At 36.1% G+C, this 25,700-nt stretch overlaps 4 long non-coding RNA genes across 6 annotated transcripts; 2 read left to right on the top strand and 2 right to left on the bottom strand.

The window, feature by feature from the left end:
• The first annotated feature begins 4,507 nt into the window (after positions 1–4,507).
• LOC125785942 (uncharacterized) lies at positions 4,508–5,625 on the top strand. 2 transcript variants are annotated; one of them, XR_007428217.1, is made up of 3 exons: positions 4,508–5,268; positions 5,403–5,443; positions 5,522–5,625. It is a non-coding gene; the product is annotated as an uncharacterized LOC125785942 (long non-coding RNA). The 2 variants fall into 2 exon arrangements; XR_007428218.1 differs by having other exon boundaries at positions 4,509–5,263.
• Positions 5,626–6,301: 676 nt separating this feature from the next.
• LOC125785940 (uncharacterized) lies at positions 6,302–9,990 on the top strand. Its single transcript, XR_007428216.1, has 4 exons — positions 6,302–7,324; positions 8,050–8,147; positions 9,115–9,210; positions 9,311–9,990. It is a non-coding gene; the product is annotated as an uncharacterized LOC125785940 (long non-coding RNA).
• Positions 9,991–15,186: 5,196 nt separating this feature from the next.
• On the bottom strand, positions 15,187–18,885 carry LOC125785975 (uncharacterized). The gene is made up of 4 exons (XR_007428232.1): positions 17,853–18,885; positions 17,030–17,127; positions 15,967–16,062; positions 15,187–15,866 (listed from the first exon to the last, which is right to left on the bottom strand). It is a non-coding gene; the product is annotated as an uncharacterized LOC125785975 (long non-coding RNA).
• Positions 18,886–19,551: 666 nt separating this feature from the next.
• Positions 19,552–22,061, bottom strand: LOC125785976 (uncharacterized). Of its 2 annotated transcripts, none has more exons than XR_007428233.1 (3): positions 19,909–22,061; positions 19,734–19,774; positions 19,552–19,655 (listed from the first exon to the last, which is right to left on the bottom strand). It is a non-coding gene; the product is annotated as an uncharacterized LOC125785976 (long non-coding RNA). The 2 variants fall into 2 exon arrangements; XR_007428234.1 differs by having other exon boundaries at positions 19,914–22,058.
• Positions 22,062–25,700: the final 3,639 nt, after the last annotated feature.

The raw sequence follows: 25,700 nt of genomic DNA, 5'->3' as shown, positions 1-25,700 counted from the left end.
CGAGCTGATTTTATACTTTAAAATGAACTGGCAACATGGTATAATGAGCCATAATGCACAATGTTTTATGTAAAGCTGATGTTCCAGTGTGATTTTGAAGGACTTTTTCATATTGGGCCAGACCAAATACACATGATCTAAAGAGTACTAGTCTTCTACTTTAAGGAAAGCCTGGAAATAGCCTGGCCCAAGCTGATTTTATACTTTAAAATTAACTGGCAACATGGCATACCGATCCATAAGGCACAAAAAAGTTTAATTTAAAGCTGATGTTCTAGTGTGATTTTGAAGGACTTTTTAATCTTGGGCCAGAGCAAATACACATGATCTGAAGAGTACTAGTCTTCTACTTTAAGAAAAACCTGGAATTAGCCTGGCCCAAGCTGATTTAATACTTTAAAATTAACTGGCAACATGGCCTACCGATCCATAATGCACAAAAAAATTGAATATAAAGCTGATGTTCTAGTGTGATTTTGAAGGACGTTTTAATCTTGGGCCAGAACAAATACACATGATCTGAAGAGTACTAGTCTTCTACTTTAAGGAAAACCTGGAATTAGCCTGGCCCGAGCTGATTTTATACTTTAAAATGAACTGGCAACATAGCATACCGATCCATAATGCACAATTTTTTTATGTAAAGCTGATGTTCCAGTGTGATTTTGAAGGAATTTTTCATCTTGGGCCAGACCAAATACACATAATCTAAAGAGTACTAGTCTTCTACTTTAAGGAAAGCCTGGAAATAGCCTGGCCCGAGCTGATTTTATACTTTAAAATGAACTGGCAACATGGAATAACGATCCATAATGCACAAAAAAATTGAATATAAAGCTGATGTTCTAGTGTGATTTTGAAGAACTTTTTCATGTTGGGCCAGACCAAATACACATGATCTGAAGAGTACTAGTCTTCTACTTTAAGAAAAACCTGGAATTACCCTGGCCCAAGCTGATTTTATACTTTAAAATGAACTGGCAACATGGTATAATGAGCCATAATGCACAATGTTTTATGTAAAGCTGATGTTCCAGTGTGATTTTGAAGGACTTTTTTCATCTTGGGCCAGACCAAATACACATGATCTAAAGAGTACTAGTCTTCTACTTTAAGGAAAACCTGGAATTAGCCTGGCCCGAGCTGATTTTATACTTTAAAATTAACTGGCAACATGGAATACCGATCCATAATGCACAATTGTTTTTATGTAAAGCTGATGTTCTAGTGTGATTTTGAAGGACTTTTTCATATTGGGCCAGACCAAATACACATGATCTAAAGAGTACTAGTCTTCTACTTTAAGGAAAGCCTGGAAATAGCCTGGCCCAAGCTGATTTTATACTTTAAAATTAACTGGCAACATGGCATACCGATCCATAAGGCACAAAAAAGTTTAATTTAAAGCTGATGTTCTAGTGTGATTTTGAAGGACTTTTTAATCTTGGGCCAGAGCAAATACACATGATCTGAAGAGTACTAGTCTTCTACTTTAAGAAAAACCTGGAATTAGCCTGGCCCAAGCTGATTTAATACTTTAAAATTAACTGGCAACATGGCCTACCGATCCATAATGCACAAAAAAATTGAATATAAAGCTGATGTTCTAGTGTGATTTTGAAGGACTTTTTAATCTTGGGCCAGAACAAATACACATGATCTGAAGAGTACTAGTCTTCTACTTTAAGGAAAACCTGGAATTAGCCTGGCCCGAGCTGATTTTATACTTTAAAATGAACTGGCAACATAGCATACCGATCCATAATGCACAATTTTTTTATGTAAAGCTGATGTTCCAGTGTGATTTTGAAGGAATTTTTCATCTTGGGCCAGACCAAATACACATGATCTAAAGAGTACTAGTCTTCTACTTTAAGGAAAACCTGGAATTAGCCTGGCCCGAGCTGATTTTATACTTTAAAATGAACTGGCAACATAGCATACCGATCCATAATGCACAATTTTTTTTATGTAAAGCTGATGTTCTAGTGTGATTTTGAAAGACTTTTGCATCTTGGGCCAGACCAAATACACATACACTGATTTTATCCTTTAAAATGAATTGGCAACATGACATGAAAGCCATTTTGCACAGAAATAATGAATATAAAGCATTGATTTTGAGAATACCAGAACTCTTCATCTCATGAGTATTTGGTCTGAAAAAAAAGTCCAAAATCATACTGGAATATCAGCTTTAAATAATATTTTTTTTGTGCTGCCATGTTGCCAATTAATTGTGCAGTCTAAAGTCAGCTCGGGCCAGGCTAATTCCAGGTTTTCCTTAAAGTAGAAGACTAGTTCTCTTCAGATCATGTGTATTTGGTCTGGCCCAAGATTAAAAAGTCCTTCAAAATCACACTAGAACATCAGCTTTATATTCAATTTTTTTGTGCATTATGGATCGTTATACCATGTTGCCAGTTCATTTTAAAGTATAAAATCAGCTCGGGCCAGGCTAATTCCAGGTTTTCCTTAAAGAAGAAGACTAGTACTCTTCAGATCATGTGTATTTGTTCTGGCCCAAGATTAAAAAGTCCTTCAAAATCACACTGGAACATCAGCTTTACATAAAAAAAATTGTGCTTTATGGATCGGTATTCCATGTTGCCAGTTCATTTTAAAGTATAAAATCAGCTTGGGCCAGGCTATTTCCAGGCTTTCCTTAAAGTAGAAGACTAGTACTCTTTAGATCATGTGTATTTGGTCTGGCCCAATATGAAAAAGTCTTTCAAAATCACACTGGAACATCAGCTTTACACAAAAAAAATTGTGCATTATGGCTCGTTATACCATGTTGCCAGTTCATTTTAAAGTATAAAATCAGCTTGGGCCAGGGTAATTCCAGGTTTTCCTTAAGGTAGAAGACTAGTACTCTTCAGATCATGTGTATTTGGTCTGGCCCAAGATGAAAAAGTCCTTCAAAATCACACTAGAACATCAGCTTTACATAAAAAAATTGTGCATTATGGATTGGTATGCCATGTTGCCAGTTCATTTTAAAGTATAAAATCAGCTTGGGCCAGGCTACTTCCAGGTTTTCCTTAAAAAAGAAGACTAGTACTCTTCAGATCATCCTATGTCACAGGTTGGGATGCTTTACCTAATTATGTAATCTTATTTGATTCTAGATTTTCTGCTTTTGGTTTGGGATCCAATAGTTAATAATGTTTGTTGCCGTGTCTTTTCCCTCACCTGGAAAGCAGGCACTCTACAGAAATCCCATAAAAGTAAGCTTAACAATTAAGAAAATAAAATAAAACTGAAAAGTCTGTAGAAGGCAATTATTTTAGCTGAATTATTGATTTAAACAGATTTTTATGTAACAATGTTACAATTTGCTGTATTTAGGAAACTGCCATATTTCTGGACACAAAGCATCCTGATCATTACAGAGTTTACAATCTCTGCAGTAAGTTAGATCATGAAAAACCTGGAAAAGTCAAGGAACTTGAAAATAGTCATTTTCAGGCCTGGATAAGTTTTGGAAAAAAAAAACAAACAAAAAAAACAAAGTCAAAGTCAAATTTACTCTTTGTGATCTTTGTGTTTCCATTTATTGACTCTGTTTATCGACTCCGTTTATCGACTCTGTTTATCGACTGAGAAAAGCTATTTAAAAAATAATTTGATAACTTGATTGGAGTTTCAGATGGAATATAACTGTAAATTCACAGAGAAAAATCTAGGTGTTTAGGCTGTAATTAAGCTCTTGCTCTCTTCCACTCTTTGGGAAGCATATTGGTTATATATGCAAGTAAATTACCAGTAATGGTGACAAGAAGGCAACATTTAAACAGATGCATTTAAAAGCTGTTAAAAAAATAAAGAATCTACACAATATAGACACAACCTAAACATATTCCCTGACAGCCAGATATATGCCAAATTAGTTTATTTAAAAATTGATTCTGTTCAAAGTTTTAAACAGAAGATTCTATATCATGTTTGATGAAAGTGTGAAATACTGTTTACAGGTTAAACATTAGAAATGTTTATCAGTGTTTAAAATGGGCCTGAGCTGATTAATACATCAGTGCAGAGTAAAGTAATTTAGCCCTACATTATGGAGCGCTCAGAATTTGACACATTTTATTATTGAAGATTGTGTCTTAGCATTGCTTAAATAAATGTTTTTTTTTTTTAATTATTTAAATATATTTAATGTAAATATAGGCCTACTATAATCAGTTTTGATATACATTCTTGTCTACTCTGATGTTTTAAACACGCTATGGTCATTAAAATGTGCTGCGAAAGCATAGAAAAGGCACAGAAAATAATTTAAATTTATAGGTTAACACTATTTGTAATCTACATGTGTATACATATTTTACCCTTGTTTTCTTTTTTTCCAGAGGGAATTATAAAATAAGCTAAAGACTTTCATGTTTACTACAACTTAATTATTAATCATGTACCAGTGTTTTATAGCAAATGTAACCAAAAAATGTCCCACATTATATGTCCCAGGTTATAATTTTTTGCGTTGTCAGCGATACCAGACGCACATTCACACACACAATGGAAACATGAACAGCTAGACGTGCTAATGAAACGTAAAATACTACTGCTTTTACTACTGTTGATGTTTGGTGCAGCCATCTTGCGTTCTGAACTTGTGGGTTTATTTCAGTTGAAATGTTCTACTTAGAACTTGGAAATTTCCAGTTCTGAATTCCTACTTCAGATGGAATGCAGTATAAGGATTCACATTAGTGCTCGACCCAACCTGCCCCATACACTGTCATTTTGAGCCAAAGCCCGAATTAAACCTGACATTTTTTGAGTAAGTAGAGCATTAAAACTGAGCTTTTAAAAAACATTTTCGTTCTGTTTAGAATGAGTGAAGAATGAATAAGACCTATTATTTAAGAAAAATATTATTAATTATTAGGAACAGATCTCCAAAAGATTATAACATGAACAATGCAAACAATGATCCAAAGGCCTAAACATTAGGCTACAACAATGTCTGAATGACTTTCCTCTAATCTAGTATAATATAACATGGTTTAAGAAAATAAAATAAATTCTTTTATAATTTTATTTATATTTTTTTCCCATTTTCTCCCCAATTTACACAGCCAACCCACTCGTTAGGACTCCCCCTATCACTAGTGATGCCCCAACACACCAGGAGGAGGAAGACTAGCACACTCTTTCTCCGATACATGTGAAGTCAGCCACCGCTTCTTTTCGAGCTGCTGCTGATGCAGCATTGCCAAGGAGCCAGCACATTTGGAGGAAAGCGCAGCGGCAGGTGAAGTGCGTAATATGGACAGTGTGCACTTTGCACTTGTGCAACTTTTTTTAAAAACAGTTTGATTTGTTTCTGCTATATTTTGATTCATAGCTTTATATAAAATAAAAATAACTTATAACTATATTATTTTCTTTAGCCCAAGGAACCTGAGGAAAGTGGTGGGAAATCTCGAGCCAGGTCAGACATTGGGTTGGGTTTGGGCAGAGAACCTAAGCTCTTATTCACATATTGAACTTTGTGTTATTGTGTTCTCAGTGACATGTTGAACTACACTGCCAGTTTGAGGGAATGTCATTGCCATCAAATTCAGAAGGTGAACCACATGACTCCTCAGAGGTGCAGAGCTTCTCTCAGCTTAAGGCAAGTGATTGTGTAGCATAGCCTGTTGCCTACATACAGCTCTGAAAAAAATAGAGACCACTTAAAAATGATCAATTTCTTTGATTTTACCAATTTTTACCAAATTGAATATAATCAAGAGGAAGATGGATGATCACAAGCCATCAAACAACAAACAAAGCTGAACTGCATCTTTTTTTGGTATTTCAGCTGTTTATAATTTTCTGCAAATAAATGCTCTAAATTAAAATATTTTTATTTGGAATTTGGGAGAAATGTTGTCCATAGTTTATAAAATAAAACAGCAATATTCATTTTACTTAAACATATACCTATAAATTGCAAAATCTGAGAAACTTGATTCAGAAACTAAAGTGGTCTCTTTATTTTTTTCCAGAGCTGTTTGTTATGAACATGTTACTGTATTTCTGTATTTATTGTAAGTTGGTTATAATATTCTTATCACATGTTTTTGATGGGGAATGCAATACGTAAAATGATTAGCTGCTCCCACCTGAGTCATTTAAGCAAAGAATACTGTATTTTCCTGATGGCATGAAGAAAAAATGCATTACTCCATAGATAAAGCTAATCGCTTCACAATAGGGTTTATGTTGGGTGTCTGAAGTTTGCTCTGCAGCTTAACTCCGTGGGTGATCCAGCCAAAATCTGCTGGACACTCAATATGCAGTCACTTCTAACTGGAGTTAGTTGTCTCAAATAGATTTGCTTACGAATTGACTTGACTTGAATTGTGTGACCAATATTTTACTCTCCATAAAAGCAGAAAAAGGTTTGTTGCATAGCTACAGTTTGTACTTCTGTACTTTTTATAGAGAAGTGTTACACGGGGGGTCATAAACCTGAAGAAACCTAAAGCAATTCTGTTTGAGAGAGTTGTTTTAGGCAGGTGTGTAAGACTTTAGGTATACAGTTCACACATGACTGTCCTGGTGACTGCAACAATCAGGGGAAACAGTGAGGAAACTAAAACTAGCAAAAGTATTTAATCAAGATTTTGATTAATTTTACTGTCTTTCTGTTTTTATTGTCTCTCCATCTCTGCTACAAATGAAAGGCTTAATCTCTGTTTGGGAAACCAAACCATGGACACAGAACACAGTTAATTAAATGGAATTCAATGTTAAAGATACAGTACTAATAATATTCACTGCTGAAATGGTTCCCACTTCCTGCTAAGGTGCTGCTACATGGCTACTGTGTTGTGTTCCTAGCTGATTTCTGTGCAGTTGTATTCCAGATGGTTGCTAGGGTCTTTAAGGTGGTTGTCGAGTGGTTACTCTGGTAACCCGTTTAACAATGAGCCAAATATATTTTGTACCAAATATAGATGTAGAATGTTGTACAATTTTAAGATCTTTTAATAATCGCATGAGGTTTAGTAAATTTCGACAGTAGACGCTGTATTTTATTTTTCATATTGTACACTGTTTATGCTTATGCCCGGCTGTCCTCTTCTTCTTACGTATGTAGTCTCATAGACGGCAGGGGTGCCAGACTAAAGAAACAAACACACAATGGCTGACCAGCTGAATTTAAGTTAAAAGAAAATGTGTTTGTAATGTAATATTTGATAAGGGCCCTTGAGCATTTCGAATCAAGTCAGCTTGAGAACTGTTTTTTTCTGTTGCAACAGGGCGCACGGGTACGATGGTGTGTACATGGTTGATTGACAGCGTTTAGTTTGAGAGTGCGCAGGTACTGTATTTCTCCTGAGGGTGGGGTGAATGTGTATGTATATATTCAGTGTGTCAGAACTGCTCCTTTAGTTTCTGCTGTGCTCAGTTGAAGACTGAGACCAAGTAGTTAAACATACAGCTCTGGGGAAAAAAATGGTTTTCATGCATCTTTGCATGTTCTCCTCCACCAGTCTTACACACTGCTTTTGGATAAGTTTATGCCATTCCTGGTGCAAAAATTCAAGCAGTTCAGTTTGGTTTGATGGCTTGAGATTATCCATCTTCCTCTTGATTATATTCCAGAGGTTTTCAATGAGATTTTTAAGTGTTTTTTTTTTTCCAGAGCTGTATGTCTGCACTCTCCTACAAAAGTATTGAAACACTGAGGCCAATTGATTTTTTTTCTTCTGCTCTAGTGAAAACATTTTGGTGTAACAAAAATATAATTTAAAGATGAATATTGAAGACAAATTGGTAAGTTCGGACAAAAGCTGAATTTTTGACCTTTTGTCTCCTATTCATCTTTTAATGTCAAACCCAATTTGTTTTCAGTCTAAAGCAGAAATAAAGAAATGAGACTGACTTATCAAGTACTTTTGGGGGGCAGTGTATGTTTAGGGGCTGTTTCCTGTGTAGTTCCAATTAAAATCTGCAGTCAGTCTGCTCCTTTCAGAGTGACTGCACTGTTATGTATATTGGTTATGTAATTTAATGCTCCTGGGCATTGCTGTGTTTGTTGTGCAGGTGTGGGAAAGGGCAATGGCAGTGATCTGAAGGTGCGGATCATAGTGAAAAGAGAGCAGGTGTTCCAGTGTGTCTGTGCCACGCAGACGAACTGTAGGGTAAGCTAACTTTTAAAGGTTTTCTACAGTATAAAACTGTATTTACTTCCTCATAGTCAAATGACAAGAGTAGTTTCAGTACAAAAAAGTGAAAAACTGTGAACCTTAAACACAGTGGTTTCCTAATTAAAACCAGAGCTATATGGCATATCCAGAACAGACATGTGAAGTGGGCTAATCCCACAACCCCTAAATGATTTAGTAGTTTAGGGTGATTTCACACCTACTTTTTTTATTTGTCAAAATAAACTGTTCATATTTACGTGTAGTGCTGTTTGTTTGGACATGGATGAGTACAGTAATCACAACTGCAATGAGACTGCTGAGAACTGTTGGTCTGAACTCTGAATTGGTTGGTTTGTGATGTGAACATGATCTGACCTTGATCCAACCCATCTGTCAAGCATACTCTGTCAGTTTTAAGATGTGGAGTCAGTCAAATGAACACATGCCACCTCTGCTGTTGTTCCATGTTAAACTGCACAGAAATCTGTTTACTTTCTTGCTCCCAGCCAAGACAGCTCTGACCAACAACCAAAGAGATTACAAAGATTGTTGTGACTCATTTTGGTGAGCTTGAATTGTATCCTCTGTTAAAACAACAAACCATGAGGGAAATGCTCCAAGAGAATCAATTAATTACCTGACTTGGACCAGAGCAAACAAACTATAGTGTGAAAAAACAGCCTTACATACACTATTAAAAGATTTTGTACATACATACACTAGTGAAAGCGTTTGTGAATCGGTATCATCTTAACCCCAAATCATATTTTAAATATGTACTAAAGAACAACTTTTAAATATTCAATAAGCTCATAATATTGAACCTTTAAAGACAGTAGCAGCCCACTAAAAACATAAATCACATTGTAATTGTTGGGAAAGGTCTTTCAGATGTTTGTCTTATGTTCCTTTGTGTTTATTTTACTGTTCGCTCATATACTGTGTTCTCATATTTTACCAGCTGTTCCCAGATACTGAAAACAATGCCGTGGTGATCAGCTTTCAGGAAGGGCCAGTGGTTTGTGGTGATGTTAAGGTCATGTTTGAATCCAGGGCTGTAAGTTCCCAATCTATTGTAACGTAAGAATGATTTTATGGACATCGTTTTTTCCAGTTGTTTGGCAAAATGTTTTTTCTCTATTGTTCTCTATGCCCAGGGTCTTCCAAAGGGGTATGAGGACTATCCTTTCTATTTCTGGTTCAACACTTAATTTGTAGAGAACAACAGGTGAGGTTTTTGCTGTCCATTGTCCTCAGAAGCAGACACTGGCTTTGTTTACCTACCAGACCACTCTGGTTTTAGATTTTATATATAAAAATGCCAGGCCACTTAATTCATTAATTAGAATATTTTGATATTTTGTCCCCTCTCAGTTTAGTAACATTACTGCTTTCAATGTAAAACGAAAAATCATATGGACTGCTGCACAAGGTCTAAATCTTTGCTCTAATGTAGGTTTTCACACACTTATAAAAGGTGAGTGATGTTTAGCGATTGGATTCGGGCATATTGTGCCCCTAAAGCTATAGCTATAGCTATATAACCTCAACTTTATGTCCATCCCCCATCTTCACTGTAAGAGCTTTTTACTGAGCCATGCATACACCACAATATTATGCATTTGTTTGTCAAATGTTTTTTTGTCTTTAAATGAAGACAAATGTTTGTGTCAGTTTAGCATATTAAGCCTCCAAAATGTAAATCTTACTCTTTAAGCTTGAGTGTACATCAAATAAAGCAATCGAGGCTGCCACTGTGAAATGGTCAATGGTTATGTGTGCAGAAACATGTTTTTGTAGTACACATGTATTGAAATAAATACTAATGTCTCTGTAACACTTGTCTGTCACTTTTTTGAATTAACAACTGATCTGGGTTGCTGAATTTCTGCAATTGTTTTTAAGGATAGATCTGAGTGACTTGTTTTTTTAGAAGTAAAAAGTCTGGTCTTACAGGTGGGCATGCAACTCTAAACTCTTTAGAATCAGCAGTTTTAGAGGTGACCTTTTTCAGAAGCGCTGTCAGTGCCATTCTCATATAAAAGGCTTAAAATCAAATGTGCAGCTTATAATAGTAAATAAAATAATGTACTATGTAATTGTGTAGAACACAAACTGTATAAACACAAACTTTAATTCTAGAATTGATATACACTATCTGCTGCTGTCAGTACAAATGGATGGCTGGATCAAAAATCAGAGGGAAAATATTAAACTGGGGATTCACAAAAATGCTTTTTCTTAAGTTCTTAAGTTTATACTTAACTTAAGAGGTCTGTTTTGGTTATTTTTCTTAATGTTTATTTTGTACCAAAAATTCCAAAAATGGAATAATAATATATATACCTTTATGATACACTCACATTTCAGTGCTTGGTTTGACTCTGTTTTTTTATTTTCCTAATGTTTTCTTAAGCCTTCACATCAGTGTCTCAGCACTGGCATTCAGAGCCCCTTATTCACCATCGTACTCCATTGGACATTTCAGGGACAACAGCCTTTTTTGCCCAATTATAAACACTCTTCTTGTAAAAGTTATCCAGACATAGGTTAAAAAAAAAAAACAAACAAACAGTTGAACTATAAAGTATTGAAAGACTAGGATACTAAAAGCCAGTAATGTTAGCCCTGCTAAGACGTCCCTTTGCTGATCAATAGCTGGTTAACAAGATAGCCTCACAGTATACTGTATGTTTTTTTTTTACTGCCCTTGAGCTTTTTTTTTTTTTTTATTTGTACTGCAGTAGAAATGTGTTTTTAGAAACTTGGCTTTATTTGTCTCACTATCTTTATATATCAGTTGCTTTAAACATTATAATGTTAAGCATAATTTTATTTATAAATTTAAATATAACAAAACATAAATGTTGTTTTAATAAACGTTAGCAATAAATAATCTCAAAATAACACATCTAAAATACAGCAGACTAATAGTTTAAACCATTACACCCAGCCTTTCATTGAGCTGAGAGAAAATTAAGTGTGCTGTTCAATTTCCAACGCTAAGAAATGGGTTAGACAAGCTATACTAATGCACCGTCCATCATCTCAGCAGCAGTTCAGCTGTGACTTTTGGAAGAAACCAAAGTCAATGGAAAAGAGAGGGGGGGGGGGGTGGCTTGAGGGTGTCTGAGATTTAATATAACAATATTATTTTAGTTATAGTTATAGTTAATTAAAATACTTACTCTGAATTACATAAGAGTGCTAGTAAAATATAAAATAAAATAAAAATATATATATATAAACATTTCGGGCACCGTAGCCCCCACACCTAGTTTTGAATGGTCGTGTCTCTCCTGATTCAGTCAGTAACAACAAGACGGTCGCCCTTTTCTTCAGGGAGTTTGCAGGAGGTGTAATTTATGGGGAACAATCATTAATGTTGGGTTAAATAATCTAGTGTTTTTTTCACTCTGGTGCTGCAGGTCCGCTGCGCTGCTCTTTGTGTTTCCCCTTTACTCTGTTTTCATTAAAAGCCCCTCAGTCTTAAAACAGCGGCAGTAAAACAGGCGGAGCGGTGGGCCTTCAGCAGCAGTAGTGATAACCCTGCCGGTGTAGAGTGGAGCAGCGCGAAGGGAGCTCTTTCAGTCCCGGTGAGTAATTTAGCTAGCTGGCTGTTTAAGCTCTCGGTGAAGCGCGGTCTTATTATAATACTAAACTACAGCGTGGTGAGACTATTTAAACTGAAGCGTGTTAATGGCGAATAACGCTGTAAGATAGCTATGGTGCAAACCGAGCTACGGTGGAGCTGGCTAAGCTAATTAGCTTAGCCAGCTCCACCGTAGCTCGCTAGCCTTAGCTTCAGTTAGCCCGATTACCTGCAGCAGCTGCTCGTTCAGAAAAAAAAACACAACCAGCGCTGTTTAAGAGCTGCTTTACGAGCTTCTCTCCCAGCATAGGGTGTGTTTTTCTCAATCAGCAGCTGCTTTTAAACCACGCTGTAGTTTAGTAATAAGATCGCGCTTCACCGAGAGCTGAAACAGCCAGTTAAATTACCTAACAGGACTGAAAGAGCTCCTATCGGTTCTCCGGTCTAATTCGGTCTAAATAAACCAAAACACCTTTGGTTTATTTAGATTTAAGTTAGCAGTTTGTTCTCTTTAGACAAAAAACGAAAATAAGAACAAAATAAAAAATGAAAAAATAAATAAATAAAATAATAATAATAAAATAAGGGGGCGCAGTCTGCGCATGCGCCAGATTTTGCGGCCGCGCGTGCGCAATAGACCGACTTTTTGCGGTCTTCTGCGCATGCGCGGCCGCAAAATCTGGCGCATGCGCAGAAGACCGATTTTTTGCGGTCTTCTGCGCATGCGCGGCCGCATAATCTGGCGCCTGCGCAGAAGGCCGCAAAAAATCGGTCCACTGCGCATGCGCGGCCGCAAAATCTGGCGCATGCGCAGAAGACCGATTTTTTGCGGTCTTCTGCGCATGCGCGGCCGCATAATCTGGCGCATGCGCAGAAGGCCGCAAAAAAAAATCGGTCTACTGCGCACGCGCCAGATTTTGCGGCCGCGCATGCGCAGAAGACCGCAAAAAAATCGGTCCACTGCGCCGATTTTTTGCGGTCTTCTGCGCATGCGCCAGATTTTGCGGCCGCGCATGCGCAGAAGACCGCAAAAAGTCGGTCTATTGCGCACGCGCGGCCGCAAAATCTGGCGCATGCGCAGACTGCGCCCCCTTATTTTATTATTATTATTTTATTTATTTATTTTTTCATTTTTTTATTTTTTATTTTATTCTTATTTTCGTTTTTTGTCTAAAGAGAACAAACTGCTAACTTAAATCTAAATAAACCAAAGGTGTTTTGGTTTATTTAGACCGAATTAGACCGGAGAACCGATAGGAGCTCTTTCAGTCCTGTTAGGTAATTTAACTGGCTGTTTCAGCTCTCGGTGAAGCGCGATCTTATTACTAAACTACAGCGTGGTTTAAAAGCAGCTGCTGATTGAGAAAAACACACCCTATGCTGGGAGAGAAGCTCGTAAAGCAGCTCTTAAACAGCGCTGGTTGTGTTTTTTTTTCTGAACGAGCAGCTGCTGCAGGTAATCGGGCTAACTGAAGCTAAGGCTAGCGAGCTACGGTGGAGCTGGCTAAGCTAATTAGCTTAGCCAGCTCCACCGTAGCTCGGTTTGCACCATAGCTATCTTACAGCGTTATTCGCCATTAACACGCTTCAGTTTAAATAGTCTCACCACGCTGTAGTTTAGTATTATAATAAGACCGCGCTTCACCGAGAGCTTAAACAGCCAGCTAGCTAAATTACTCACCGGGACTGAAAGAGCTCCCTTCGCGCTGCTCCACTCTACACCGGCAGGGTTATCACTACTGCTGCTGGAGGCCCACCGCTCCGCCTGTTTTACTGCCGCTGTTTTAAGACTGAGGGGCTTTTAATGAAAACAGAGTAAAGGGGAAACACAAAGAGCAGCGCAGCGGACCTGCAGCACCAGAGTGAAAAAACACTAGATTATTTAACCCAACATTAATGATTGTTCCCCATAAATTACACCTCCTGCAAACTCCCTGAAGAAAAGGGCGACCGTCTTGTTGTTACTGACTGAATCAGGAGAGACACGACCATTCAAAACTAGGTGTGGGGGCTACGGTGCCCGAAATGTTTATATATATATATTTTTATTTTATTTTATATTTTACTAGCACTCTTATGTAATTCAGAGTAAGTATTTTAATTAACTATAACTATAACTAAAATAATATTGTTATATTAAATCTCAGACACCCTCAAGCCACCCCCCCCCCCCCTCTCTTTTCCATTGACTTTGGTTTCTTCCAAAAGTCACAGCTGAACTGCTGCTGAGATGATGGACGGTGCATTAGTATAGCTTGTCTAACCCATTTCTTAGCGTTGGAAATTGAACAGCACACTTAATTTTCTCTCAGCTCAATGAAAGGCTGGGTGTAATGGTTTAAACTATTAGTCTGCTGTATTTTAGATGTGTTATTTTGAGATTATTTATTGCTAACGTTTATTAAAACAACATTTATGTTTTGTTATATTTAAATTTATAAATAAAATTATGCTTAACATTATAATGTTTAAAGCAACTGATATATAAAGATAGTGAGACAAATAAAGCCAAGTTTCTAAAAACACATTTCTACTGCAGTACAAATAATAAAAAAAAAAAAGCTCAAGGGCAGTAAAAAAAAAAACATACAGTATACTGTGAGGCTATCTTGTTAACCAGCTATTGATCAGCAAAGGGACGTCTTAGCAGGGCTAACATTACTGGCTTTTAGTATCCTAGTCTTTCAATACTTTATAGTTCAACTGTTTGTTTGTTTTTTTTTTTTAACCTATGTCTGGATAACTTTTACAAGAAGAGTGTTTATAATTGGGCAAAAAAGGCTGTTGTCCCTGAAATGTCCAATGGAGTACGATGGTGAATAAGGGGCTCTGAATGCCAGTGCTGAGACACTGATGTGAAGGCTTAAGAAAACATTAGGAAAATAAAAAAACAGAGTCAAACCAAGCACTGAAATGTGAGTGTATCATAAAGGTATATATATTATTATTCCATTTTTGGAATTTTTGGTACAAAATAAACATTAAGAAAAATAACCAAAACAGACCTCTTAAGTTAAGTATAAACTTAAGAACTTAAGAAAAAGCATTTTTGTGAATCCCCAGTTTAATATTTTCCCTCTGATTTTTGATCCAGCCATCCATTTGTACTGACAGCAGCAGATAGTGTATATCAATTCTAGAATTAAAGTTTGTGTTTATACAGTTTGTGTTCTACACAATTACATAGTACATTATTTTATTTACTATTATAAGCTGCACATTTGATTTTAAGCCTTTTATATGAGAATGGCACTGACAGCGCTTCTGAAAAAGGTCACCTCTAAAACTGCTGATTCTAAAGAGTTTAGAGTTGCATGCCCACCTGTAAGACCAGACTTTTTACTTCTAAAAAAACAAGTCACTCAGATCTATCCTTAAAAACAATTGCAGAAATTCAGCAACCCAGATCAGTTGTTAATTCAAAAAAGTGACAGACAAGTGTTACAGAGACATTAGTATTTATTTCAATACATGTGTACTACAAAAACATGTTTCTGCACACATAACCATTGACCATTTCACAGTGGCAGCCTCGATTGCTTTATTTGATGTACACTCAAGCTTAAAGAGTAAGATTTACATTTTGGAGGCTTAATATGCTAAACTGACACAAACATTTGTCTTCATTTAAAGACAAAAAAACATTTGACAAACAAATGCATAATATTGTGGTGTATGCATGGCTCAGTAAAAAGCTCTTACAGTGAAGATGGGGGATGGACATAAAGTTGAGGTTATATAGCTATAGCTATAGCTTTAGGGGCACAATATGCCCGAATCCAATCGCTAAACATCACTCACCTTTTATAAGTGTGTGAAAACCTACATTAGAGCAAAGATTTAGACCTTGTGCAGCAGTCCATATGATTTTTCGTTTTACATTGAAAGCAGTAATGTTACTAAACTGAGAGGGGACAAAATATCAAAATATTCTAATTAATGAATTAAGTGGCCTGGCATTTTTATATATAAAATCTAAAACCAGAGTGGTCTGGTAGGTAAACAAAGCCAGTGTCTGCTTCTGAGGACAATGGACAGCAAAAACCTCACCTGTTGTTCTCTACAAATTAAGTGTTGAACCAGAAATAGAAAGGATAGTCCTCATACCCCTTTGGAAGACCCTGGGCATAGAGAACAATAGAGAAAAAACATTTTGCCAAACAACTGGAAAAAACGATGTCCATAAAATCATTCTTACGTTACAATAGATTGGGAACTTACAGCCCTGGATTCAAACATGACCTTAACATCACCACAAACCACTGGCCCTTCCTGAAAGCTGATCACCACGGCATTGTTTTCAGTATCTGGGAACAGCTGGTAAAATATGAGAACACAGTATATGAGCGAACAGTAAAATAAACACAAAGGAACATAAGACAAACATCTGAAAGACCTTTCCCAACAATTACAATGTGATTTATGTTTTTAGTGGGCTGCTACTGTCTTTAAAGGTTCAATATTATGAGCTTATTGAATATTTAAAAGTTGTTCTTTAGTACATATTTAAAATATGATTTGGGGTTAAGATGATACCGATTCACAAACGCTTTCACTAGTGTATGTATGTACAAAATCTTTTAATAGTGTATGTAAGGCTGTTTTTTCACACTATAGTTTGTTTGCTCTGGTCCAAGTCAGGTAATTAATTGATTCTCTTGGAGCATTTCCCTCATGGTTTGTTGTTTTAACAGAGGATACAATTCAAGCTCACCAAAATGAGTCACAACAATCTTTGTAATCTCTTTGGTTGTTGGTCAGAGCTGTCTTGGCTGGGAGCAAGAAAGTAAACAGATTTCTGTGCAGTTTAACATGGAACAACAGCAGAGGTGGCATGTGTTCATTTGACTGACTCCACATCTTAAAACTGACAGAGTATGCTTGACAGATGGGTTGGATCAAGGTCAGATCATGTTCACATCACAAACCAACCAATTCAGAGTTCAGACCAACAGTTCTCAGCAGTCTCATTGCAGTTGTGATTACTGTACTCATCCATGTCCAAACAAACAGCACTACACGTAAATATGAACAGTTTATTTTGACAAATAAAAAAAGTAGGTGTGAAATCACCCTAAACTACTAAATCATTTAGGGGTTGTGGGATTAGCCCACTTCACATGTCTGTTCTGGATATGCCATATAGCTCTGGTTTTAATTAGGAAACCACTGTGTTTAAGGTTCACAGTTTTTCACTTTTTTGTACTGAAACTACTCTTGTCATTTGACTATGAGGAAGTAAATACAGTTTTATACTGTAGAAAACCTTTAAAAGTTAGCTTACCCTACAGTTCGTCTGCGTGGCACAGACACACTGGAACACCTGCTCTCTTTTCACTATGATCCGCACCTTCAGATCACTGCCATTGCCCTTTCCCACACCTGCACAACAAACACAGCAATGCCCAGGAGCATTAAATTACATAACCAATATACATAACAGTGCAGTCACTCTGAAAGGAGCAGACTGACTGCAGATTTTAATTGGAACTACACAGGAAACAGCCCCTAAACATACACTGCCCCCCAAAAGTACTTGATAAGTCAGTCTCATTTCTTTATTTCTGCTTTAGACTGAAAACAAATTGGGTTTGACATTAAAAGATGAATAGGAGACAAAAGGTCAAAAATTCAGCTTTTGTCCGAACTTACCAATTTGTCTTCAATATTCATCTTTAAATTATATTTTTGTTACACCAAAATGTTTTCACTAGAGCAGAAGAAAAAAAATCAATTGGCCTCAGTGTTTCAATACTTTTGTAGGAGAGTGCAGACATACAGCTCTGGAAAAAAAAAAACACTTAAAAATCTCATTGAAAACCTCTGGAATATAATCAAGAGGAAGATGGATAATCTCAAGCCATCAAACCAAACTGAACTGCTTGAATTTTTGCACCAGGAATGGCATAAACTTATCCAAAAGCAGTGTGTAAGACTGGTGGAGGAGAACATGCAAAGATGCATGAAAACCATTTTTTTCCCCAGAGCTGTATGTTTAACTACTTGGTCTCAGTCTTCAACTGAGCACAGCAGAAACTAAAGGAGCAGTTCTGACACACTGAATATATACATACACATTCACCCCACCCTCAGGAGAAATACAGTACCTGCGCACTCTCAAACTAAACGCTGTCAATCAACCATGTACACACCATCGTACCCGTGCGCCCTGTTGCAACAGAAAAAAACAGTTCTCAAGCTGACTTGATTCGAAATGCTCAAGGGCCCTTATCAAATATTACATTACAAACACATTTTCTTTTAACTTAAATTCAGCTGGTCAGCCATTGTGTGTTTGTTTCTTTAGTCTGGCACCCCTGCCGTCTATGAGACTACATACGTAAGAAGAAGAGGACAGCCGGGCATAAGCATAAACAGTGTACAATATGAAAAATAAAATACAGCGTCTACTGTCGAAATTTACTAAACCTCATGCGATTATTAAAAGATCTTAAAATTGTACAACATTCTACATCTATATTTGGTACAAAATATATTTGGCTCATTGTTAAACGGGTTACCAGAGTAACCACTCGACAACCACCTTAAAGACCCTAGCAACCATCTGGAATACAACTGCACAGAAATCAGCTAGGAACACAACACAGTAGCCATGTAGCAGCACCTTAGCAGGAAGTGGGAACCATTTCAGCAGTGAATATTATTAGTACTGTATCTTTAACATTGAATTCCATTTAATTAACTGTGTTCTGTGTCCATGGTTTGGTTTCCCAAACAGAGATTAAGCCTTTCATTTGTAGCAGAGATGGAGAGACAATAAAAACAGAAAGACAGTAAAATTAATCAAAATCTTGATTAAATACTTTTGCTAGTTTTAGTTTCCTCACTGTTTCCCCTGATTGTTGCAGTCACCAGGACAGTCATGTGTGAACTGTATACCTAAAGTCTTACACACCTGCCTAAAACAACTCTCTCAAACAGAATTGCTTTAGGTTTCTTCAGGTTTATGACCCCCCGTGTAACACTTCTCTATAAAAAGTACAGAAGTACAAACTGTAGCTATGCAACAAACCTTTTTCTGCTTTTATGGAGAGTAAAATATTGGTCACACAATTCAAGTCAAGTCAATTCGTAAGCAAATCTATTTGAGACAACTAACTCCAGTTAGAAGTGACTGCATATTGAGTGTCCAGCAGATTTTGGCTGGATCACCCACGGAGTTAAGCTGCAGAGCAAACTTCAGACACCCAACATAAACCCTATTGTGAAGCGATTAGCTTTATCTATGGAGTAATGCATTTTTTCTTCATGCCATCAGGAAAATACAGTATTCTTTGCTTAAATGACTCAGGTGGGAGCAGCTAATCATTTTACGTATTGCATTCCCCATCAAAAACATGTGATAAGAATATTATAACCAACTTACAATAAATACAGAAATACAGTAACATGTTCATAACAAACAGCTCTGGAAAAAAATAAAGAGACCACTTTAGTTTCTGAATCAAGTTTCTCAGATTTTGCAATTTATAGGTATATGTTTAAGTAAAATGAATATTGCTGTTTTATTTTATAAACTATGGACAACATTTCTCCCAAATTCCAAATAAAAATATTTTAATTTAGAGCATTTATTTGCAGAAAATTATAAACAGCTGAAATACCAAAAAAAGATGCAGTTCAGCTTTGTTTGTTGTTTGATGGCTTGTGATCATCCATCTTCCTCTTGATTATATTCAATTTGGTAAAAATTGGTAAAATCAAAGAAATTGATCATTTTTAAGTGGTCTCTATTTTTTTCAGAGCTGTATGTAGGCAACAGGCTATGCTACACAATCACTTGCCTTAAGCTGAGAGAAGCTCTGCACCTCTGAGGAGTCATGTGGTTCACCTTCTGAATTTGATGGCAATGACATTCCCTCAAACTGGCAGTGTAGTTCAACATGTCACTGAGAACACAATAACACAAAGTTCAATATGTGAATAAGAGCTTAGGTTCTCTGCCCAAACCCAACCCAATGTCTGACCTGGCTCGAGATTTCCCACCACTTTCCTCAGGTTCCTTGGGCTAAAGAAAATAATATAGTTATAAGTTATTTTTATTTTATATAAAGCTATGAATCAAAATATAGCAGAAACAAATCAAACTGTTTTTAAAAAAAGTTGCACAAGTGCAAAGTGCACACTGTCCATATTACGCACTTCACCTGCCGCTGCGCTTTCCTCCAAATGTGCTGGCTCCTTGGCAATGCTGCATCAGCAGCAGCTCGAAAAGAAGCGGTGGCTGACTTCACATGTATCGGAGAAAGAGTGTGCTAGTCTTCCTCCTCCTGGTGTGTTGGGGCATCACTAGTGATAGGGGGAGTCCTAACGAGTGGGTTGGCTGTGTAAATTGGGGAGAAAATGGGAAAAAAATATAAATAAAATTATAAAAGAATTTATTTTATTTTCTTAAACCATGTTATATTATACTAGATTAGAGGAAAGTCATTCAGACATTGTTGTAGCCTAATGTTTAGGCCTTTGGATCATTGTTTGCATTGTTCATGTTATAATCTTTTGGAGATCTGTTCCTAATAATTAATAATATTTTTCTTAAATAATAGGTCTTATTCATTCTTCACTCATTCTAAACAGAACGAAAATGTTTTTTAAAAGCTCAGTTTTAATGCTCTACTTACTCAAAAAATGTCAGGTTTAATTCGGGCTTTGGCTCAAAATGACAGTGTATGGGGCAGGTTGGGTCGAGCTCTAATGTGAATCCTTATACTGCATTCCATCTGAAGTAGGAATTCAGAACTGGAAATTTCCAAGTTCTAAGTAGAACATTTCAACTGGAATAAACCCACAAGTTCAGAACGCAAGATGGCTGCACCAAACATCAACAGTAGTAAAAGCAGTAGTATTTTACGTTTCATTAGCACGTCTAGCTGTTCATGTTTCCATTGTGTGTGTGAATGTGCGTCTGGTATCGCTGACAATGCAAAAAATTATAACCTGGGACATATAATGTGGGACATTTTTTGGTTACATTTGCTATAAAACACTGGTACATGATTAATAATTAAGTTGTAGTAAACATGAAAGTCTTTAGCTTATTTTATAATTCCCTCTGGAAAAAAAGAAAACAAGGGTAAAATATGTATACACATGTAGATTACAAATAGTGTTAACCTATAAATTTAAATTATTTTCTGTGCCTTTTCTATGCTTTCGCAGCACATTTTAATGACCATAGCGTGTTTAAAACATCAGAGTAGACAAGAATGTATATCAAAACTGATTATAGTAGGCCTATATTTACATTAAATATATTTAAATAATTAAAAAAAAAAACATTTATTTAAGCAATGCTAAGACACAATCTTCAATAATAAAATGTGTCAAATTCTGAGCGCTCCATAATGTAGGGCTAAATTACTTTACTCTGCACTGATGTATTAATCAGCTCAGGCCCATTTTAAACACTGATAAACATTTCTAATGTTTAACCTGTAAACAGTATTTCACACTTTCATCAAACATGATATAGAATCTTCTGTTTAAAACTTTGAACAGAATCAATTTTTAAATAAACTAATTTGGCATATATCTGGCTGTCAGGGAATATGTTTAGGTTGTGTCTATATTGTGTAGATTCTTTATTTTTTTAACAGCTTTTAAATGCATCTGTTTAAATGTTGCCTTCTTGTCACCATTACTGGTAATTTACTTGCATATATAACCAATATGCTTCCCAAAGAGTGGAAGAGAGCAAGAGCTTAATTACAGCCTAAACACCTAGATTTTTCTCTGTGAATTTACAGTTATATTCCATCTGAAACTCCAATCAAGTTATCAAATTATTTTTTAAATAGCTTTTCTCAGTCGATAAACAGAGTCGATAAACGGAGTCGATAAACAGAGTCAATAAATGGAAACACAAAGATCACAAAGAGTAAATTTGACTTTGACTTTGTTTTTTTTGTTTGTTTTTTTTTTCCAAAACTTATCCAGGCCTGAAAATGACTATTTTCAAGTTCCTTGACTTTTCCAGGTTTTTCATGATCTAACTTACTGCAGAGATTGTAAACTCTGTAATGATCAGGATGCTTTGTGTCCAGAAATATGGCAGTTTCCTAAATACAGCAAATTGTAACATTGTTACATAAAAATCTGTTTAAATCAATAATTCAGCTAAAATAATTGCCTTCTACAGACTTTTCAGTTTTATTTTATTTTCTTAATTGTTAAGCTTACTTTTATGGGATTTCTGTAGAGTGCCTGCTTTCCAGGTGAGGGAAAAGACACGGCAACAAACATTATTAACTATTGGATCCCAAACCAAAAGCAGAAAATCTAGAATCAAATAAGATTACATAATTAGGTAAAGCATCCCAACCTGTGACATAGGATGATCTGAAGAGTACTAGTCTTCTTTTTTAAGGAAAACCTGGAAGTAGCCTGGCCCAAGCTGATTTTATACTTTAAAATGAACTGGCAACATGGCATACCAATCCATAATGCACAATTTTTTTTATGTAAAGCTGATGTTCTAGTGTGATTTTGAAGGACTTTTTCATCTTGGGCCAGACCAAATACACATGATCTGGAGAGTACTAGTCTTCTACTTTAAGGAAAACCTGGAATTACCCTGGCCCAAGCTGATTGTATACTTTAAAATGAACTGGCAACATGGTATAACGAGCCATAATGCACAATTTTTTTTGTGTAAAGCTGATGTTCCAGTGTGATTTTGAAAGACTTTTTCATATTGGGCCAGACCAAATACACATGATCTAAAGAGTACTAGTCTTCTACTTTAAGGAAAGCCTGGAAATAGCCTGGCCCGAGCTGATTTTATACTTTAAAATGAACTGGCAACATGGTATAACGATCCATAATGCACAAAAAAATTGAATATAAAGCTGATGTTCTAGTGTGATTTTGAAGGACTTTTTAATCTTGGGCCAGACCAAATACACATGATCTGAAGAGAACTAGTCTTCTTCTTTAAGGAAAACCTGGAATTAGCCTGGCCCGAGCTGATTTTAGACTGCACAATTAATTGGCAACATGGCAGCACAAAAAAAAAATATTATTTAAAGCTGATATTCCAGTATGATTTTGGACTTTTTTTTCAGACCAAATACTCATGAGATGAAGAGTTCTGGTATTCTCAAAATCAATGCTTTATATTCATTATTTCTGTGCAAAATGGCTTTCATGTCATGTTGCCAATTCATTTTAAAGGATAAAATCAGTGTATGTGTATTTGGTCTGGCCCAACATGCAAAAGTCTTTCAAAATCACACTAGAACATCAGCTTTACATAAAAAAAACTGTGCATTATGGATCGGTATGCTATGTTGCCAGTTCATTTTAAAGTATAAAATCAGCTCGGGCCAGGCTAATTCCAGGTTTTCCTTAAAGTAGAAGACTAGTACTCTTTAGATCATGTGTATTTGGTCTGGCCCAATATGAAAAAGTCTTTCAAAATCACACTGGAACATCAGCTTTACACAAAAAAAAATTGTGCATTATGGCTCGTTATACCATGTTGCCAGTTCATTTTAAAGTATAAAATCAGCTTGGGCCAGGGTAATTCCAGGTTTTCCTTAAAGTAGAAGACTAGTACTCTTCAGATCATGTGTATTTGTTCTGGCCCAAGATGAAAAATTCCTTCAAAATCACACTAGAACATCAGCTTTATATTCAATTTTTTTGTGCATTATGGATCGGTAGGCCATGTTGCCAGTTAATTTTAAAGTATTAAATCAGCTTGGGCCAGGCTAATTCCAGGTTTTTCTTAAAGTAGAAGACTAGTACTCTTCAGATCATGTGTATTTGCTCTGGCCCAAGATTAAAAAGTCCTTCAAAATCTCACTAGAACATCAGCTTTAAATTAAACTTTTTTGTGCCTTATGGATCGGTATGCCATGTTGCCAGTTAATTTTAAAGTATAAAATCAGCTTGGGCCAGGCTATTTCCAGGCTTTCCTTAAAGTAGAAGACTAGTACTCTTTAGATCATGTGTATTTGGTCTGGCCCAATATGAAAAAGTCTTTCAAAATCACACTAGAACATCAGCTTTACATAAAAACAATTGTGCATTATGGATAGGTATTCCATTTTGCCAGTTAATTTTAAAGTATAAAATCAGCTCGGGCCAGGCTAATTCCAGGTTTTCCTTAAAGTAGAAGACTAGTACTCTTTAGATCATGTGTATTTGGTCTGGCCCAATATGAAAAAGTCCTTCAAAATCACACTAGAACATCAGCTTTACATAAAACATTGTGCATTATGGCTCATTATACCATGTTGCCAGTTCATTTTAAAGTATAAAATCAGCTTGGGCCAGGGTAAATCCAGGTTTTCCTTAAAGTAGAAGACTAGTACCCTTCAGATCATGTGTATTTGGTCTGGCCCAAGATGAAAAAGTCTTTCAAAATCACACTAGAACATCAGCTTTACATTAAAAAAACTGTGCATTATGGATTGGTATGCTATGTTGCCAGTTCATTTTAAACTATAAAATCAGCTCGGGCCAGGCTAATTCCAGGTTTTTCTTAAAGTAGAAGACTAGTACTCTTTAGATCATGTGTATTTGTTCTGGCCCAAGATTAAAAAGTCCTTCAAAATCTCACTAGAACATCAGCTTTAAATTAAACTTTTTTGTGCCTTATGGATCGGTATGCCATGTTGCCAGTTAATTTTAAAGTATAAAATCAGCTTGGGCCAGGCTATTTCCAGGCTTTCCTTAAAGTAGAAGACTAGTACTCTTTAGATCATGTGTATTTGGTCTGGCCCAATATGAAAAAGTCTTTCAAAATCACACTAGAACATCAGCTTTACATAAAAACAATTGTGCATTATGGATAGGTATTCCATTTTGCCAGTTAATTTTAAAGTATAAAATCAGCTCGGGCCAGGCTAATTCCAGGTTTTCCTTAAAGTAGAAGACTAGTACTCTTTAGATCATGTGTATTTGGTCTGGCCCAATATGAAAAAGTCCTTCAAAATCACACTGGAACATCAGCTTTACATAAAACATTGTGCATTATGGCTCATTATACCATGTTGCCAGTTCATTTTAAAGTATAAAATCAGCTTGGGCCAGGGTAATTCCAGGTTTTCCTTAAAGTAGAAGACTAGTACCCTTCAGATCATGTGTATTTGGTCTGGCCCAAGATGAAAAAGTCTTTCAAAATCACACTAGAACATCAGCTTTACATTAAAAAAACTGTGCATTATGGATTGGTATGCTATGTTGCCAGTTCATTTTAAAGTATAAAATCAGCTCGGGCCAGGCTAATTCCAGGTTTTCCTCAAAGTGGGAGAGTAGTTCTCTTCATCTGATGTGTGTGTGTTCTGGCCCAAGATGAAAAAGTCTTTCAAAATTTGCCAGTTAATTTTAAAGTATGAAATCAGCTTGGGCCAGGCTAATTCCAGGTTTTCCTTAAAGTAGAAGACTAGTACTCTTCAGATCATGTGTATTTGGTCTGGCCCAACATGAAAAAGTTCTTCAAAATCACACTTGAACGTCTGCCTCATATTTTTTGAGCGCAATGGCTTTTAAAATATAATTTTATTAAATATATATTTAATTATTTATTGTAATATATAATTATAAATTCAGTAATTAAAATAAATATTTTACAATATACAAAATTACATTTAATACGATATTGTATATTTACATTGTTAATAAACAGATGTACTGCTTTTCTTCATTCTATCTCCTTCAGTGTTGATCTGTGAGGTGTTTAATATAAACAGCGGGTGTTTGTGAAAGCTCCCTTTAGTTCACGGTGCTTCAGTGAAGCTGCAGCTGCGAATATCAAACCAACTTCAGCCGGGGAATACGAGGCTGCGAATATCGAGCCAAACGAATCTGGAGCTGCGAATATCAAACCAACTTCAGCCTCGTTAACTTATCCCTATCTCTACTTCAATTTACTACTTGGGTAATTTGTTACAAACCCGTATTTTCACTCAGCTGCGGATGTTAAACGT

Source organism: Astyanax mexicanus, chromosome 21 (genome assembly GCF_023375975.1).
Source record: "Astyanax mexicanus isolate ESR-SI-001 chromosome 21, AstMex3_surface, whole genome shotgun sequence".
NCBI lineage: Eukaryota > Metazoa > Chordata > Actinopteri > Characiformes > Acestrorhamphidae > Astyanax > Astyanax mexicanus.
Note: the sequence above shows the minus strand (reverse complement) of the source record. Positions and strands in the feature narration are given on the sequence as shown.